The sequence below is a fragment of the Panthera onca genome, chromosome A3 (assembly GCF_046562875.1).
Source record: "Panthera onca isolate mPanOnc1 chromosome A3, mPanOnc1 haplotype 2, whole genome shotgun sequence".
Lineage (NCBI taxonomy): Eukaryota > Metazoa > Chordata > Mammalia > Carnivora > Felidae > Panthera > Panthera onca.
This window is the reverse complement of record NC_138341.1, coordinates 71,045,572-71,066,732: the sequence shown is the minus strand read 5'-3', so window position 1 is coordinate 71,066,732 and position 21,161 is coordinate 71,045,572. Positions and strand designations below refer to the sequence as shown.

At 35.3% G+C, this 21,161-nt stretch overlaps 1 protein-coding gene across 24 annotated transcripts in view; it reads right to left on the bottom strand.

The window, feature by feature from the left end:
- NRXN1 (neurexin 1) overlaps positions 1–21,161 on the bottom strand; it is a 1,127,584-nt gene that overhangs the window by 312,686 nt on the left and 793,737 nt on the right. The gene's annotated exons all lie outside the window — the stretch shown is intronic.

The window sequence follows — 21,161 nt, the reverse complement described above, 5'->3', positions numbered from 1 at the left end:
ATTCTATGAACCACTCTCCAATGATTTCTGGCTCTTTCATTTCACCAAAACAAAGTAAAACCAATTGTACTACCTTGTGCCAAACAATGCAATTATTTCCAGCATCTTTTGTCTCCAGATGTATCTGGAAAGCAATCTCTCTTCCCTCTTCTGTATGCATGATAGTGCAAATGTCTTGTATTCATCAGCATAATCAGAATCAAGAGAGGATAAGAGAGGATAAGATGTCCACTCCCCACCCACAGCTCCCTTCTACCTACCTGTATAAGCATCTTGGTTTTCTTTAAAAAAAAAAAATCACTTCCTATAAAACTCTACAAAATCTCCTATGTTCTTAAATCCCCCTTTCAGAAAGATAGAAAATTACCTTATACTCTATTCTGGTAATCTTAAAAATGTGAGAATACTCCTACAATAAAATATAGTGGGTCATGCGACTAAAGTTTCAAAATCTACTTCATTTAGCATGCATCTTCTGGAACCAGGGACATAATGTCCTTACTATAGCAGATAACTAAAAAATAAAGAATGTAAGCTCTGAACAGACCTGGGTTCAAATCCCAGCTGAATCATTTACTAGCTACACTGACCGTGACTAGCTTTTTATTCTAAATCTTGGATATTCTGTCTGTAAACAATGAGGATACTAAAACTATACACCCCATAGAGCTTCTGTCAAAATTCGATGGGTATCACACAGTCACGCCTTAGTCCAATTCCTGGCATATGGTAAGTGCCCAGTAAGTTTTACAGAGAACAGATGTGTGTGTGTGTGTGTGTGTGTGTGTGTGTGTGTGTGTTAAAACTATAAAATAATGGAAAACATACAAAAAATAACAAACACTGCAACATTGTTGTTTTATTTTAATATAAGATGTCTTAGGAAAGTTTGATTCATTTCAAAGTTGTGTGAAAGCCAAATGCCTTTGAAGAAATGACTTTCCTCCCTCCCAGTTTTTATTAATCTTTTCAGTATTTCATTCCTGGGATTAGCACTTTTTTCACATAAACCCATTATATTATTATTTACATTCACTAGTAGTTGACAATGAGAAGGATATTAAATTGCATCACATGGGAGCTTTCATGAGAAAAAGAATATTAGTTCATCATCATAAAACATCTAGCATGCTAAGATTTATAGCAAGATGCAAAAAAAATTCACTTTGTTAAATAAAGAAGTAAGTCTACATAAAATGACTGCAATCTAGCTTTATTATTTTAATTTTATTTTTATAGAAACATGGTTTATTATATTATATAAGTGAATTCAATGTGCAAGAACTGTACATCTTAATCACAGTTCCAGGTCTTAAGAACACAGTAATGTGTTCACCTCTATTATTTATGCATGTTTCTGTATGACAATCACTGACATATCAGTGCCATGACTACTAATGGATTTATTGTAAATTAACCTCGACATCCATCACATTACTGAATGTATGGATGACTCAAACTTAAAGTGGTTTTCAGCAACCTCCACATTTAAGTTGTGCAGCAAATCTGTATTACTCCAAATTCATTAACAGAGCTGGCTCAATCAGATGCAAATTTATTTGTGTCAACATACTTTACATGGCAACAAATGTTTGTACAAATTATACATGGGCTCTTATTTCTAATCTCAAAACTGTCCTGTGATGTTATAAGAAATATTTTTAGATTTTATTTAACATCTATTTACCCAAAAGGCTCTCCCCCCTCCTTGTTTTATGGCCAACCACTCATTATCTAAATTTGCCCACTTCAGCTTCGTTTCCATAAAAGTTAGTATGTCCCCAAATGGATTGAACCTTTCTGAAAAAGAAAACCAACTGGCATGTATAGGTCTGTTTGATTACTGGTTGTTCTGGATCCTTGCTATATGAACAATAACTTCTAAGTAGATTAGCTTCTAACATAAATATATGAATAAAAGGTTCCTTTCTGAAAGCCTGTAATTCTTCAAATGTCACTGTGTAGCCAACATGCAACATTCAGGCCATTATAATTCTATTAGATATAACAGAGATATAGCACTTTTTTTCCCCTTTAAAGTTTTCCAGGTAGTCACATGGAATTAAAATAAAACAAATAAAAGTAAGAGGAGCTTTTATTCCTCCAGTAAACTTATTGGAATAAAGAGGCTAACTTAAATTTTATAAAATTTCTGAACAATTTCTACCTATGTAAAGGTATTCTTTTGAGTAAAGTTCATAGAAAGCAAAAAACAATGAAAAAAATTGTATAAAAAGTTTTTGTATAAAAATTATTTGTGACCATGATAAAATTTATAAACTGGTGAAACTTAAAAAAAATAATAAATGTTAACAATCTGACAGGTACATAAAGTAACAATTCGTTGCAGTTCATTTTCTTCCTAAGTTCCTGTAAATTCTTTGTAAGATCACAAGGAATTATATCATGAAATTGAGCACTATTGTTTCCTAATTTCTGAAATTTCATATAGGAGGATTAACAACTCAAGACAGGTGGCCATTATACTAGGAAAGATGAATGGAATCAGAACAATAACAGTTCCTACCTATAAGATGTAATCAACTCTACATCAAAAAGTAGTAACAATTACCAACTTTGAGAAGAGACAGCAGCCCTCAATGCTGCTATTCATCTAAAGGGGAACAAACACTAGGAAAAGACAATGAAAATAAAGACTATATATCTTAATTTGAGCCTTCTTATGGAAGACACAGACTTGGTAGAATTGACAACTGGCTAAAAAAGAAAGAAAATGACATAGGATTTTTACTTATATGTCTTTGAGAAAAAGAGCAGGATAAGTTCTCAATAAAGGAAACAGGGCAAGAAACATGGCCTGTCACTAAAATGGTTTTGATACTGACCCTATAGTCTGAATCAGACCAAAGCAAAGAAAGTCAAGAAGAGTTTAGGTAATTCCCAAACAATGCAAGTCTTTTCAAAGTAGCTAATAACTACACTCAGGATAGAACAAACAACAGGAGGTTTCTCATATATGGCAAGTCATGTGTTCCAGCAGAATCCTAGACCCTGAGGAATTAAAGAAATTTATTCAATTTTAAAAGAAAACAATTTGTTGACTCTTTCTTAAATTTAATGCAAACTGAGAAAAAGGGGGAAAGTCAACGTTGTGAGCACCTTGTTTTTGTGCAATGAGATTTCCGAAAGTGACAGTGGACGGGGTCACTGCCCACATGCTAGCTATTAAATACCCATCATGAACTCTGTGCAGGTTCTTTCACAACGTTCTTGAACCCCATACAAGTCAGTATGCCGTTAGACTCTCAGGGTCTCCAAAGAATCACTAGGCATTGACAATTAATATCTCCCAAACTTTTCCTGGGATCAAAGGAGACTGAACCAGTCAGATTCCACAGTAAACTTAGGGGATGTGCAAGCAGAGGACTTCTCCTCACTAAACTGGCCTATATGACATTTGGTTCTGGGCCAGCCAAGATACCATTTTAAAATAAAAAGTGGTGTGTGCTTATTCAATAAGAAACTTCAATCAAAATAAAACCATCAGGAAAATGGAGTAGCAAAAAGCTATCATGATTCCTATAAGGTCAGAATTATTATTCTCAAAGATAATTTCAACAGTAATTATGCATTTCACTAAGTAAGGAAGTTTCCCTTCACCTACTGGCCCAAAACTTTTCTCTTAATAAAAATCTTTTTCTAACAGGGGTGCCCATGTGGCTCAGTCCGTTAAGCTTCCACCTCTTGATTTCGGCTCAGGTCACAATCTTACAGTTTGTGGGACTGAGCCCCACATCAGGCTCTGTGCTGCTTGGGATTCTCTCTCTAACCCTGCCCCACTCATGTGTGTGTGCATGCGCAGTCTCTTGCAAAATTAATAAATTAACATTTAAAAATCTTTTTGTAATAAATATTCCATATTTTTCTATGGTCTATATTTTCTTTAATAAAAAATCTATATTCTGCAATCTTGGGAGAACAATATATTTAAAAGTGAATCATGTATATTTCCCATTTTAATATGTGACATTTCCATATTTTGACATTTATGTAAAGAGTATACTGCATGAAAAAAAATATTCATTCTTTTGAAAACAAGTGTGTTCCTCTTTAATAACTTAGGTAATTCTTTATAATATAAGTGGATTCATGGTTGACCTACCTTGTCCATATCTTAGACATTTATTCAGGAATACCACAAATAATGCACAGACTATGCATTGTACAATTAAAAAAAAGGCAGCATTCATATAAGGGATATGAATGGTGTTCACCAGTCTTGAATTAATCACAGATGCCAACCGCAGTCATTTGGATAAGTCATTCTCTTTTTCTGTCTTATAAGGAAATTAATTGAAGTAGGAAACATTCTTAAGCTGACCTATCTGTTGGTCATCTGATAATTGCCAATTATGTGAATGGAGTTAAGAATACAAAACTTAAAACACAGAGCCCTTTTTTCCCAAAGAGGTAGGACCTGTGCATTAACAGTAAACATCAGGGCAGGTTGGGGCACCTGGGTGGCTCAGTCAGTTAAACATCTGACTTCAGCTCAGGTCATGATCTCACGGTTTGTGAATCCAAGCCCCACATCAGGCTCTGTGCCAACAGTGTGGAGCCTGCTTCGGATCCTCTGTCTGCCCCTCTCACCCTCTCTCAAAAATAAATACACATTTAAAAATAAATATCAAGGCAGGAAATTTATGCCTTGTCATAAACTATGAAACGTCAGATAAATGATATTTAGTCATGTCACCATCTATTCTGGATTTTTAAAAATCTTGCAAAAGGTGACAACAGTAAAGGTACTGATTAATGGCAACCTTAAAAATGAGCAGAAAAATGAAAAGCAAGAATAATTATATTTATGTTTTATCAGATCAAAGTCACATAAGTAGTGAAATTTGGAGATAATTCTCAAGCCAGAGAACACTATTTTTGAAAATCTATTCAATAAGTAACACTTCACTTAGTGGCTCCTTTGCAATGTACTTTCTTTAAAAAAAAAAAAAAAAACACTTTATTATTTCCTTCTCTAAACATGTTATTTAGAAAATATACCCTCCAGGAAGAGTTGGGTTCAATAGATTGAGCTTCCCAAGCTTGTTCCGTGATCAAGTTCTAAGTCCTAGAAACTTTTAAAAGGCTATCAGGGTCTAAGTTCTCTTGCTGAAAAGAAAAACAAATAAGTGGTATTCCTTCCACCAATCAGATTAGGAAAAGATCCATAAAGATAGCAAAGTGATCTAAAGTTAAAAATCAAACCGAGCAAAGCAATCTCACAACCAATAACCCTAAGAACATCAAATGCTTATGTCTTCCCTTCTGAAACTAGACTCCCTCCAGCAGTAAGTGAACTTTATTAAAAAGTCTCTTGCAAGTAATTCAGTAATCAATTTGCATTAGAGCTATAGGCAGCAGGGATGGGGAGAAAACAAATCTCACCTTCCGGTATTTCAAGAAAAATCTTATTTTACAGAACATATGATAAGTTGTGTAAGTCCCTAATAAATTCTTAAAATTATTAGCTAGTCAGTAAAAATTGCAATTGACTACTGATGCCCTTAAATTTACTTTTTTACAAAAGTTAATTGCAAAAATGGCTTTCATCAGGGTTTCAGAGTCAAGAATTTATTAGAATTAAGGTGTCAAAAATTAATAAGTTAAAAAAAAGTGACAGAAGCATAGATTTAATGCTGAAATTCTCTTAGAGATAACTAAGAAAACCTTTTCTTTTCAAATGACAAAATGGAGGCCCAGAGAAATCAAGTGGTTTTTCAACGTCACACAGGCAGTTAGGGTCTGTATCCAACTCTATTCTCAGTTTTTCCACAAGACAATGAAAAGCTAAGATCCAATGACTGCTTCTTGTTTAGAAAAATAACTAAAATTCACAAATCAAGGTCTCACTTCAATCATCTCTAGAGTCTTTTTAATGATGCTTTCCCGGACTGGTCTGGAGAGACGCAAAAGTTTCTGTAATGACACTTAGCAGAAATGATTCACTCACTTTCTGACATTTTCAGAGTTTAGCCTGAATCTTTAAAAGGTGTGAGAACTTTGCACAGCTTTATTGTAACCATCCCGCCTCAGAAGCTATCCCTGCCTTCGGCTCTTTCTAAGGATTCCAAATTACTGAACAGAGATGCAGAAAACAAATCTTTATCACTAATGCCATGATCACTTCTATACCAGAAAGGCCTTATAACTTTTGACAGTGACACTGTCTCCTGCCCTTAACAGTGGAATTGAATCCTGAACACAAAAGTGCATGTAGTTATTTTGAACATTGCATTACATATTTAATATGGAAGCCAGCATACAAACAATAAAATTCATAATAATTTTAAGGTAAAACCAGAAATATGCTTTTATTTGTTTCTCATCTTAGCTCCTCTCATTGACCATCTTCCTGCCTGTATGCTATATTTGTCATTCTCCACCTGACAAGGTCCCAGTTAGAACTATTTGCTACTTATTTTGTATGAGAACTAGATAGAATGCTAGTTTCTGAGTCAGAAGTCACTTCAAACTAAGCTCTAACTTTATCGTGCGCAAGTGGAATACACATTCTCTTCTCCAAGTGACTTTTACTTTGGCGGATATATGCTTCTCTGCTGCACTTGGTTTTCTTTTCAGTCTAGCTTCCCACTTTCATTCCAATCAAAGTAGATTTGTTCCCTTTATCATCTACAAAACCTATTTTTAATTTACAAACTATTATATAATATCAGAGCTGACTTTTACTGTAATTTCCATCTTAAAGGTATGCCTACTGAAAACAGGGCCTTGCTTTACTTCTTGGTATTCTCATCAGGTTTGTGTGCTTTTATTTGTCAATCATGGACAGGGGCCTAATATATTCCTTGAACTAAGTTAGGACTACTGACATAATAAATAGCATAAAGGTTCTGATTGATGAGTATAAAAAATTCCATGCCTATAGCCATTAGTAAGATGGGATATCTATAGCTGTATAAGAAATCTAAATAATTTTACTAAATACAAAAAATTCAGATGAGGGCATAGATTGCCTAGATTACCCTGATAATGAACACCATTCTCTATTTCATTACATCTGTGTGAGAAACAACTGTAATGAAGAGTCATGAAACACTTAACCAGGTAACGGTGATTATGAGAGAGTTCTAGATCCCACAGTTTGCTTGAAGAACCTAGCCCAAAGTTCTCCATACTTTACAGGAAGGAGCTAGATATAGTCTGCCAGGCTTTAGGCCTTAAAATTTTATTAATCATCAGAAAAACCCAGAAGATGGCACCACAACCAACTGATCAAAATTAACATCACCAGTAACAGGACATACCAAATTCAGGGGAAATATGATGGGCTGAAAAGGGCACAACGTCATTTCTGTACCATTTTGGCATAGCCTCTATCTAATCATAAAAGATCCAAGAAACTGGAATTGAAAGATAGTCTACAGAATAACTGGTAGCATTCTTCAAAAGAATCAAGGTCAGGAAAAACAGAAATACTAAGGAGCTCTTCCAAATTGGAAGGGACTAAGGTGACATGACAACTAGATATAACGTGAGACCTTGGTTTAGAACTTGGACTGCAGAAGAGGACGTTATTGGGACAACTGGTAATGTTTGAAGGTGTGTAGGTTAGCACATTGTAGCAATGTTAATTTCCTGGTTTCACTCATTGTGTTATGTAAGATGTTAACTTTGAGAGAGCTAGCTCAAAGGATAAGGAGAATGTTTTTGTGTAACATTTTTCTCAGTCTAAAAGTATTTCAAAATAACTTAAACAAAGAAACGTATTAATTATGAAAAGCAATTAAGAATCTTGAATAAGATTGTAGGCCATGGGAATCTATGCAACAGAAGTAGCTTAAAAAATCCCTAGCTCTTGACTTTATAAAGCTAAATATAAGAAATCTCATTTAAAATGGAGTCTGGAGGGCAGAAGGAGGAGCTCTCATGCCCTAGCACTCTTTGTCAAGTGTAGACCCCAATAGGAAGAAGTTGAGAGAAACACTTTCTCCAGGCCCGGCAACAGCCCAGCTAATGAGAAACTCAGCCAATGAAAAGCTACTACACCTCGGAACTCCCAGTTTACTCCATGGTCTTATAAAAGCACTCCCTACTCCTCTCTTACCTCTATAAAAGAGCATTCCTTTCCTCTCCTTTGTTCACCAGACTTGCCTATGGTCTTGCCATAGTTTGCATGTCCTGATTTGCAATTCTCTGCTCTTCCTAAATAAACACATCTGCTAGTAAAATAACTGGCTGTTTTATTTTTAAGGTTAACAAAATGAAGTTTTGTTTGTTTGTTTGATTTTACTCTTTAATTCTCATGCCCTATTTCACCCTTTCCCCACAACCCTCCACCCAAACACACACACACATACACACACACACACACACACACACACACACACACACACTTTCCCTTTGGTAACCAACAGTTTGTTCTCTGTAATTAACACAAAATTCAGTCTTCAGTTTGTTTGGCTATGAGAAATGGAGAGTATTTAGAGGTAAGTGGAAGACTTAATTTTTGTTCTACATACAAGAAATTTGTTTAGGGGCACCTAGGTGGCTCAGTTGGTTAAGTGTCTGACTTCAGCTCAGGTCATGATCTCACTGTTCTTGAGTTCAAGCCCCGCATTAGGCTTTGTGCTAAGAGCTCAGAGCCTAGAACCTATTTCTGTTTCTATGTCTCCCTCTCACTCTCTACCCCTCCCCCACTTATGCTCTGTCTCTCTCTCTCTCTCTCTCTCAATAATAAATAAATGTTGAAACAAAAAAAGAAATTTGCTTAATTTGCTAAATAAGAAAAATCTCAGTATAAACACTATTATTAAGGTTTTCAAGTAATAAGATACTGGGAAAATTAAGATTAAAATAAAAATTGCCTAAATAGATAAGCCCAGTCTAAGATCAGTTCACTCAGAAAACCAAGTACTATTTATCAATTTATTCGTTCATGTATTCAATCACTTGTTAGCATGGGTCATTGTAGAAATCACTGAAACTCTTATGAAACAGTTTCCAGTCCTAAAATCATGTAGGTAAACAATCTTGAGATAAAATCTATTTGTCTAACCTTATGATAAGAGATTACTAACATTAGTGTGAGTTAATTCCTTCTATAAGTTTGGAATCTAAGAGAGACACTAGTACAAAAGAGAGGCAAAAGAGAGTAGTACCAATGGTAATAAATGTTTTTTTTAAATATATTACTTACGTTCACATGTGTGGAAATTAGTACCATTGACCCTTTAACAACATGGAGGTTAGGGATACTGACCCCACACACAGTGGAAAATCCAAGTATGACTTTGACCTGCCCAAAACTTAACTACTAATAGCCTACTGTTGACTGAAGCCTACTGATAACATAAACGGTCACTTAGCACATATTTTATATGTTATATGTACTATATACTGTATTCTTGGAATAAAGTAAGCTAAAGAAAAGAAAAGTTTAGTAAGGATATCATAAGAAAGAGGGCACCTTGGTGGATTAGTCAGTTAAGTGTCTGACTCTTGATTTTAGTTCAGGTCAAGATCTCATGCTTTTTGGGATCAAGCCTAAAGCACACAGCCTACTTGGGATTCACTTTCTCTCCCTCTCTTTCTGCCCCTCCCCAGCTCATGCTCTCTCTCTCTCCCTCAAAGTAAACTTAAAGGAATATCATAAGAAAGAGAAAATACATTTGCAGTGCTGTACTATATTGAAAAAAAAATCTGCATGTAAGTGGACCCATGCAGTTCAAACTCATGTTGTTTAAGGGTCAACTCTATATACTACAGTTGTGATGAAAGAGATGAATACAAAGACAGAGAATAGTGGTCATTACAGAGGAAAGTTTCAAATCTCTTCTAATATAACAAGAAAAAAAAATCCTGAGTGACATTATTTTCCAAGTTGCTTGAAAGACTCAAAGCCAGATGGTTTAGGGAGATGTTAGGGAAAGACTCTAACTCAAAATAAGGAGTTGGGATTTGACAAAAGCAAACAAAGCACAATTGTGAGAGGCAGAAGAATACTGCTGGAGAAAGAGAATGCAATAATTCAACAATAAAAACATTCATACACTCAGTAAAAATTATTTAAGCCTATGCTATGTATAAAGCACCATGCTACACCCTGGGAATACAGAGGTTATGTCAAAGCTCTACAATCCAGCTTTTCCACAACTCACTATTCATTCAACCAGAAGTCAATTTTTTACTTTCTTTTTTATATTCCCATTCATAAGCCATTGTTCATATTATATGACCTTTAATCTTCAACATTGTAATAAATACACATCCTTACTGATATGATACCATCCTGCCTCTTCTTAATTTGAATCTACCTTAGAAACTAAAAAATTGTTTTTTGAAGTAGCCTGTGTAATCACTCTTGTGTTCAAAGACCTTCAATGATTGATCCATCATCTGCCAAATTAAGCAAAAATATCCTTATTATAACTTTAAACATCTTTCATAGAAACCAACCCTCTACTTCAGCCAAACTGGAGAATTCACTTGGTCTCCCCAAATATCCCCAATTCTCTTTGGAGTAGACAGAATTTCATATGGTTCTGGAAAAATAAGAGAAAATATATTTTTTGTGGGCAGGATTTTCATGAGAAAAGTCACAGAGGCACAAAATGGGTTCCAGAACTAAGCAGCAATAGTTTCACTTGTATTAATGGGAAGTTACTTTCTTTTCTCTTAAAGAAGCTGATGCATTTTTAAGCACTACTATTTCCTATCTCCTTGCGTCCTGAATTAAGTCTCTACATAAATACAAAGTACAAATCCTATAGTAGAAATTAGGACTGTTCAAGGTCAGTATTAAAAAGAGATTAGATCAGTTCCAGTATTTCAGCATATTTGTAATTCTAGGAAATGAAAATTTCCTTTAACAAAGAGTCACATAACTTCACAAAAGTAGAAAGAAAAAAAAAAAAAACATGATACTACTGTCTTAAGAGAGAGACATTACTTAATAAGAAGTGTCTTGGTGATATTTGCTATTTGTCACAAATCTTTTCATTCCATCTTTATCAGAAATAAAACCACTTCTCATTTGTCTTTAACTCTCGGTTTATACTTACTAGAAAAAATAACAGTAACAGCATCCAAAATTAAAGTATATGCAATTTTGGTTTATTTGTTTATTCATTCGTTATCCTAGACTCTGAAACAACATATGAATACAATAAGAATAAAATTCAGCCAACTGCCAGAGGTATCAATCCACCTATTTTCATAATAAAAATTACAAGAAGCAAAAAAATTGGGACTTAGTCCACCGTCTTTGACAAACAATTGTGGCTATTTATCATTTACAATACCGAGATGGAAGTTTTTTAACCCTTGAATATATTTAGCCAATGAAATTCAACAAAAGAAATGAATTTTGAAAGCCATGAAGGGGGTGGGGGGGGGGGGAAGGTTCTCTACAGAGATCCTTCTATTTCACCACCCATGTGAAGATATATAACTATGTGTGAGAGTGGTTTTTGAAATTGAAATGATTGAAACATTAGAGGGTGGATTAAAGTGCCAAATCAGCCCTGGGGCAGGGAAGTGTCAAACCTTTTTTCTTTTGTATTTGGTTCATAAAACTCTATCTTCCTAGACTAAAATTACAAGGTGGTTCCAATCTGCACCTCAGATCCTCAAATGCTCAGGTCCCCAGTCTCAAAAGACCCTCAGGTTTAAAACGTAAGTCTTTGAGCTCTATCATCTTCAAATAGCACCTCTGAAAATGGTTGAGAAAGACGTATAGGACAAAGAGGGAAGAGCACTATTAAGGGATGAAGTGCGCTTCAAACTTAGAAACAGCCAAATCTAGGATCAAGCTTAAAAGTTTAATTCATTGTAAATTGGTTATTGTATTCAAATGAAGTTTGCATGCCATCTGTCTTTGAAGTCATTTAAATTAAGTTTTATGACTCTTGAGGGAAAAAGAGGCCATTTCTAACTCAGTATAGTCTGCTTACTACTATCAATCACTAATTAGAATTAATTATTAAGAAAGTGATTCCTTTTTTCTTGAATATTCTAAATCATTTATCAAAGGATGACATGACTTTTTGTTCCTTCTTTGGTATATTGAAGTGATAGCCCTATGACATTTGGGTAGATACTACTGAATCGATGATTTTAGTCAGATGTGTGACAATAATGCCATCTAAAAGCTACATTTAACCAAGAGAGCAGTATTTTTGGAACAGCAGGCAGTATAAAAGTGCTCTGTGAATATTAACATATTCTAGCAAATTAGTGTGCACTCATTATCATAAGCAATTACTTACTGTTTAGATGCAGTTCGTATTAAATTGGCAAGCAATTTGCAAGAATTAAAACATAACGTAGAGGGCTTTCTGAAAATGCAACAATATACTGAGACAAACGATGCTACTAGGTTCACAGACCATGCACCAAACATGGTTACCCATTAAACATATTTAGCATTAAAATAATAGTTGGTTGACTACATGGGCTTTTAATGCAAGATAATTTTGTAACCATTGTCCAGACACTATCAATAGAATTGTACATATCAGACACTAGAAGGTATTTAAAAAAACAAAACAAAACAAAAAAAGGTCTCAGGAGAAAGCAGGATGTCTTTGTTTTCTGAGAATGAACTACTTGTCACTTTAACTAAATTTGGGTACTTTATTAACCCACTGCAATGTCTTAAGCTATCTGGTACTACCCAAGTCGTCCCTTTTAAAACATGTCTATTGTCTTGATCATTGTATTTATCTCCATAGTAGACACTGCTGATGTTTAATCACTGATATTACCTTCTTTAATAAAAGAACTCGAAGCTAGGCATACAACTAAACTGTACATAAGCTGGCCATACAGCTTTCCAGCTACAGTCTACATTTTCCATTCTCTCTTGCAGCTTGACATGGCCAAGCAAGTAAATTCTGGCCAATGATACATGGGCAAAAATGATTCTTTCCACTGGGGCTCTGAATGTACCTGTACTTTCCTGCCCATGTCCCTCTTTCATCTTGCTGAGTGATGACAAAAAGCTGTCAGCTGCCTTAAGACCTAGAGTCACAGGTCTTCACTGTCTGTGGCTAAGCCACAGGTTTACAACAGGTTTAGAACTGTATTCTCCTAGCCTGGGCCCCTTGAAGTTTAACTACTGTGTAAGAGAAAAATAAATAAATAAATAAACTTACATTTTGTTCACACCTAAATATGGTTGAATCTCATTTTTATAGGAGATGGTGTTTATATAACCTTTAAAACAACACAAAAAGGAGTGCCTGGGAGGCTCCATCAGTTAAGCGTCCAACTTTGGCTCAGGTCATGATCTCACAGTTTCTGAGTTCGAGCCTTGCATCTGGCTCTGTGCTGACAACTCAGAACCTGGAGCCTGCTTCAGATTCTGTGTTTCTCTCTATCTCTGCCCTTCTCCCACTCACATTCTGCCCCTCTCCCTCTTTCAAAAATAAACATTAAAAAAAAATTTTAAACATGACAAAACATCCCCATCAATTTTTTTGATGTTTGTAACAAATAAATTTGATAGGAAAACTATGATTATCTCTGTTTTACAAATTTGAAAGAAATTGGTGTTCACTGGGGTAAAATGATTTGTCCATGGTTACAAAGTAATGTGAAACTTTTCTTATCAAAACCTTCCACAGAAGGCTAATAATAATGTTACTCTTTTTATAGTCAACTAACTCACTCTAGCAGATTCTTTGGTGGGGGTGTCAAATGTTTTCATGGATCTACACAATTTCCAAAGTCCTTTCTTCCTTACAAAAACAAAGTGGCACATTTGCAGAACATGGTAAAAGGATGTTGTCTGTGACCCTGAAGCACAGTGAAATTAATTGACCCACAATGACCCCTTAACCTAAATATACAGCATTTACTTTAGAAAACTTGTAATTTTGAGGTGCCTGAGTGGCTCAGTCAGTTGAGCCTCTGACTTTAGCTCAGGTCATGACCTCATAGTCCGTGAGGTCAGCCTATCATTGGGCTCTCTGCTGTCAGCAGGGAGCTTGTTTTGGGTCCTCTGTCCCCGCATCGCTCTCTGACCCTCCCCCACTCACAGTTTCTAAAAAGTACATATTTCAAAAATGCTATATTGATGATACAAAATCATCAATATAGAGTAAATTCTAATTATTTCATTTCGCCTTTTTTTTTTTATTGTTTGCCTCTAATATTTGATCCTTAGGATAATAATTAGTTCTAATGGTTCTTTGTATTTACCTCAGAGCCTAGAACAGGTCCTTACTTCATAGATATATAACAACATTTGATGTGGTAAACAAAATAAAATACATAATGTTCCAAACTATTTTAATGATATCTTTATTTTAATTTGATGTTTCAGTATCAAATATCATTATACTATATGTATAACAAGGAACTTGTAAATGAGAAGTTGGAAAACAAAGAAAAGTCTAATGCATTAAAATCTATGTCAGCAACTTTTCTCAATGTCTTGAAAAGAACTATAATTTAGAAAATACCATCAAAGTCCTATAAATTAAGAGTATGGAGCAAAAAGATCATTAATAAAATATATACTAGACAATTATTTTCTCAATTTAAATGTTAACTTTGTAATAAAAGAAAAACTTAATTTTCTGTTGATTCACATGTATGTTACTTTGGAGTATACATTTATATGTATTCATGTAATCATATGTGTATATTTTATACACTCTTTTTTCAACTTTAATGAGTATGTTCTTAAAACTGATATAAATAGGGGCACCCAGGTGGCTCAGTGGGTTGAGCATCGACTTCGGCTCAGGTCATGCTCTCGCGGTTCGTGAGTTCAAGCCTCATGTCGGGCTCTGTGCTAACAGCTCGGAGCCTGGAGCCTGCTTTGGATTCTGTCTCCTTCTCTCTGCCCCTCCCCCACTCAAGTTCTGTCTCTGTCGCTCTCAAAAATAAATAATTAAAAAAGTTTAAAAAAACTGATATAAAGGCTCTATGTATATTACATACATAATCTCAGGAAAGAAAATAAAATATCAGTGGCATCTGGGTTGCTCAGTCGGTTAAGCATCGACTCTTGATTTCAGCTCAGGCCATGATCTCAGCCTTGAGGTCAAGCCCCGTGTCAGGTTCTATGCTGATGGAGCCTGCTTGAGATTCTCTCTCTCCCTCTCTCTGCCCCTCCTCTGTTCATTCTCTCTCTCTCTCTCTTTCTCTCTCTCTCCCAAAATAAGTAAACTTTTTTAAAAAAAGAAAAGAAAATCTCATGTTCCCTAATCAGAGAAGGTGAGCTGTCCCAAGTATTATACTGGGGACAGATAAGTCCACATAACAAAACAGAACAAATAAAAAAACTAAAGAATAACCTTTCCCTTGAAGAATGGACTAAAATAATTCTCTTTCTGTACTATTCAAATTCAGATTTTTTTTTTTAACTAAGATAATCAGGCTCTAAATCCAAGAACAATCCTCAAGCTGGAATTTCATTTATTCCCACAAAATAACTACCTAAAATAATTACAAACGGGCATTTTAAAGGATAGAAAAATAATACTTTTTCCCCACAAGATGCTAAGGCTTTTCAAGCATAACAAGAAATGTTCAAGCATTTTTTTTTATTTTTCTGCCATTTTAATATTTGTAACCAACAGTTATTTCCATTTTCATTTACCATGACCTTATCTATTTGGCAAATAACATTTTTCCCTCATGTACTATATTCTACATTTCGAGATGCAGATTCCCAAAAAGCACAGCCAATTTCCCTTTCAGTCCCTCTAACAATAGGAAATGAAAAAACCCACACTGTCTCCACCCATGAGTAAGATGTATGGAATGGATTCCGAATCAAAAATGGTAACTTCCACTGTATCTTCGTAGGGCATTCACCAATAAGTTGATGAAATGCTCCTGTGCCCATGAAATGGTGATAGCATGCTGGAATAAGTGTCTAAGAAAATGCACAAAACAGAAACAGCCCTTCAACAAAGAGCCTGGTCACACCGTATAGAAATGAGTTACCACGCTTTTTACTATCTTTAGACCATACTCTTCCCAGATAATCTTCAACATGTCAAAGAGACTCATGCCAAGGATTGGGTGTACACAAAAGCAAAAAGGGATCCATGTGGAAGATTTTCACTGGGGAAATAACATGATAAGTTATGAATCTTAGAAAGATTACCAAAGTTTCTATATGGAAAACGGGATAGGTGTGAAAGAGGTAAGACAAGGAGGCTCAGCAGAAGGTTATTTCACAAAAAGAATAAACTATAATGACCTATGAAAAGAAGTACACGGATGTGAGAACATAAGGGGTAATGTTGTGAGAGAGTTTGATTATTGACGGGCTGTGGAAAGGGGAAGGGAAAGGAGAAGAAATCAAAAGTCACGCCTAGGTTTCTGATCTGAAAGGAGGGTAGATACTGTGCCATTCATTCAGTGAGACAGAAAGGATCATAGAAGAAATAGGATGAGTGGCAAATATGAGTTTGATGTGGCTGAATTTAGTCATCTTCTTCCATGAGAATATTATACCATCATTACAGTCCCATAATATTTAGCACACTGAAGTATACACAGAAGACATTTTTCAGTATGCTACTAGACATAGAAATCTTCAAAGATGTTCCAATGGAAACCATTGCATGAACTTTTTCCTAAAATATATATCTTTTAAATTTTTGTTTGTTTGTTTGTTTGTTTGTTGAGAGAGAGACAGAGAGAGCACACGCAGGGCAGAGGGCCAGAGAGAGAGGATCTTAAGCAGGTTCCACGTTCAGTGTGTAGCCTGGCATGGGGCTCAATCCTACAACCCTGGGATCATGACTTGAGCTAAAATCCAGAGTCAGACACTCAACTTAGTGAGCCACCAAGGTGCCCATAAAATAACTTTTGCAGGACGCAGAAACCTTGTACCTCCATATCACCTTTGAAATATTCTCTAGATATCATACTTAGCTTTTAATAAGCCCTTTCTATGAAATCCACCTGATTGGCTACATTTGTCATGTGAATATTTGCAGTGTTGTTTTGCTTCCAATAATTTTAAGAAACTGTTTTGAAAGAGGTTTAACTACACAATATTCTCCCAGCATGTCTTTTGCTTGATTGCTATTTGGTTCTCTGCATGTAATTGCTTGGTTAACTTATTGTGCCTAGTTGATTTGCTTCCTCTGCTCATCAAAATTTTATTAACTGTTTTCTGCATGCAGAGCACTTTAGTAATTTAGGGTATACTACATAGGTAAGCAATAGGGTTAAATGTGACAATATTGACTAAGCTTATGCTCAAATCCCAGCATCTATATATAAAGTTGAGTTTTCTGCATGTTTTGCACCTTTGAAAAGTGGAACGAGAGAAGCAGTGATGTAATCTACTACTATTAGAAAGTATGCTCTATACTCTATTAACTCTGTTGACCCTGAGTATAAGTTATTTTAAGCCCTCCCCCAAAGACAAGTCTAGTTAGATATTCTGTATCATAGCCATAACTTTGATCTACTAGACCGTCTGTCTCCTAGAACATAGTGATCATGGTTACTAGTAGCCCAGATGATGCCTTTAGGCAAATTAGAAAAAAGCAAATCTACCACCTCTAAACCCTTTACCTCCAACTATTCAAAATTGTTGTAGGATACTGATTCTGGCAGAATCAGCCACTGGCTTACTGCTTCCTAGAAGTTATCATATTAAATATGTAACTCCTTGGGGTAACAATATGAATGAGGCCACCTTCACAAGTCTATATCTTGCACAAGAATACATGGCATCCCTTCAGTGACATGTAGGAAGTGTTAGGGTTTGGTTCAAAGGGGAGATTCACAACTTCATTTAGGATTCTATTGTTCTGTAGAATACAACCATGTTCCTCAGGAGGAAAGAAATGCAAGAGACACAGAAAAGAACCATAATTCCTATTCAGCCACTTCCTTTCATGCATTGCAAACACCAGTGGCAAAAGAAGTTCAATCTTTTTCTTGGAAAGAAGCAGTTTTGCATAATTGAAATAAGATCAGTCACAGACCTAACTTATGGAAATAAAATTCCAGAAAAGAGAGACAACATGAGAGCAACGCTAATCCAAGATGCATGAAGAACTAAACTACAGCAGCTAAAGCCATATATTTGAAGCACAGATTCCAGGCAGACAAAACAGTGACTTGTAAAAACGAGACACTCAGGAGAGCAGTCTCTTCCTCTATTCCTCTATGGCTGCTCTAAAGTACAGATTCAATCTTGAGGCAGGTTAAATTGGGGGTCCAAATGGGAATATGTGGTTAATGAATTTTGTACAATCTTCCTTCTTTTCAATTAAAAAAAAAAAAACCCTCAAAAAGATTTGATGGGCTTTACTAAGTCTTTTCAACTTTTCCCCCCAGATTGATTTCAGGCCATGGCAGAGACAACCAGAATGCTAATTAACCTATTAACTCTTTCTTCTAAGTTGAAAAGCTTTGGGTGTTTAGATTCTAGAAGCTACGCCTACTCTGTAGCCCTCAAAGACACAGACTTTGCACAGATACCCAGGGGAGTTACATACACATTATTCTAGGCCAAATTTGGCCTTGCAAAAGAAGCCATATCCACTAATTCAAATTTTTAATGACTTTCCCAGACTTTGCTTAAGAAATGTATGTATCAAGGAAAGACTCCAAGGTGAGCCAAAAGAGGTTCATTTTTTCCTGGGGTTAAACTGAAAGGTGGCAAAAATGAAAGTTTCCTTATGACACTACTGAAAGCAGCAAGTAGCCAATGGAATATAAAGTTGATGCAGAATAAAGTGCTATCAAAAACGAAGGAAATCTGCTGAGGTCCAGAAGCCTCAAGTTACAAGACATATATACATGCTCATCGAACAGTAATGCCCGTTATGTTATTATCTAAAAGAGATGAAGGCATTCAATTTTAAAACAAACCATGCAGTGAATTCAGTCTTAAAACAGATTTCACGAATTTTGAAAAGATATTCTCACAACGTAATATATAAAAATACAATCTTTTAAAAATATAAATCAGATCCTTTACCTCTCTCATCACAGCAATGTGTGTGCTCTGAATTCATTAGTAAATTCTACTTGCTGTATATTAAAATGAGTGAGAATAAGATTTCAAAGGAACATAGTTAAAAAGTTATCATGTAATATGGAAGCATTCATCTCTGAATGATGAAAATGTGGATCTGCTCCTTACCTAATACCTCTCTAACTTTGCCAAAATTATTGAAATTATCCAATAATCCCCCTTTTCTTCTTCCAAAAATAAGGGGGTTGTTCCAGGTAATCCCTATAGTCAATTCCAGTTCAATTCTCTGAGTTTAAAATAACACTTCACTAAAGCTGACACTAACCTTGAACTTGATCCCAGAATACACTGAAATGCTGAGCGATCATGAGCATGAATAACAAACATGTTTACCAGTAAGGCACAGTAGCACATAACAGGAAAAGATTTCTTTCAGTGGATGTTTTCTTTCTGATTTGACTTTAAACAATAATTATAGAATGTTTGCTATATTTTATAATCAAGTGATATAATAGAGGATATTTTATTTCATGTACTAATTCTTTTTATGCTTAAGGAAAATTGAGACATAAATTGAAGGAAAAAAAATAAACAGTATTAGCTGAACACTGTTAGCAGTTAACATTTTTTTTTTTTTAATTTTTTTTTAACGTTTATTCATTTCTGAGAGACAGAGTGCAAGTGGGGGAGAGGCAGAGAGAGAGAGGGAGACACAGAATCTGAAGCAGGCTCCAGGCTCCGAGCTGGCAGCACAGAGCCCGATGCGGGGCTCGAACTCACGAATTGTGAGATCATGACCTGAGCCGAAGTCGGTTGCCCAACCACTAAGCCACCCAGGTGCCCCAGCAGTTAACATTTTTATTTCCCCAAATCGTATACTCCACATGACTGGTCTAGCAACTCCAAAATCAATACAATACAGAATCTACAGAAATGATGGTCTAAAATGAGCCCTCGGTTTATTAAAACCTAGTTATGTAATTACTAAGGTCTTCTTGGTCTAAAATCTATAATTACTGCAGTTACAACTAAAAAGGTTGGGTTAAATGTTATTAAGCAAAAACCACCCAAGCTGATTTGTTTTGTGAATACATGTTAAGATAATTCCTACTTACAAGAACAGACTCATTCCAAGCTGCAGTGATTATGAGCCTTGGTAGGTCCTATTGTCACAAATATGACTCAGATCCAGAAAGGGATTCATTATCCTATTTCAACAGTTGATTTAAGTTGTGAAAATACAAGGAAAAGTAAAAGCATATTCTCTACAACTGTAACTGCACTTGTATCATTTTTTCCCCTATCTTTCTAGTTGAGAAAGACCAGACATCAGTTCAGTAGTCCAAAGCTTAGTGATTCTTAACCTTAGGCAATCCTGACCATGTTTACCAAACTGTAGTCATTTGTGTTCATGTGTTTGGGGGTTTTGGCAGAATTTCAAGTCCCTTATAGACAGCTAGTTAAATCATCACAGTGCTCACTCCTGGGTGGATTAAGAGTACCATCTGAAATGTCATTAAAATTTTCACACCAGAGGGTAGAAAACCATGTTTTCTTCTGGTTACACGACACTACCCAACACACTGGCTGCATTTCATCTATCATGTTGCCTATTTTTTTTTCAAGCACCTACTGAAGGCTAATTGGAGAGGTGATGGTTATTTTTAAGAAGAAATACAACAAGTGATGTGTCTTAGGTCATAAAATTAATAAGCAGAAAAAAATCATTTAGGGATATCTTCAACAATTTATTTCTCAGGTTTTAAAAGTCTGCCCTTCACACAAGTGTCCCATATTAAAGCAATAAACTATGACATACTTAGTGTAATATGGCACCATTTGTACTTCTAAAAATTGTTGAAAAAAATGAACCTAGGGCAATCTCTACTACTCAACTATCTAAGGACCCCAAATGTAACAAATCATTATATACAGATAAGTTAGTTCTTCAAATATATATGACAATTCTTATCAAAAACATTCACAGGTTATGTGTAACAGGTTTAGTTATAATTTGTGATTAAATAGTATTTATATATTGCAGAAATTGTGAACAAATACAGAAATGAAAAAAAAAAAGAGACTTAAAACAGGTGAGGAAAATTTTAAATGATTTGCCTATTGAGAAAGGATGAAAATAAATAAAGAGAATAGTAAGAGCAGTAACATGCACTAAGAAGTTAGAACATGCAGACCTTCCAGAGGTCTCCAGGCC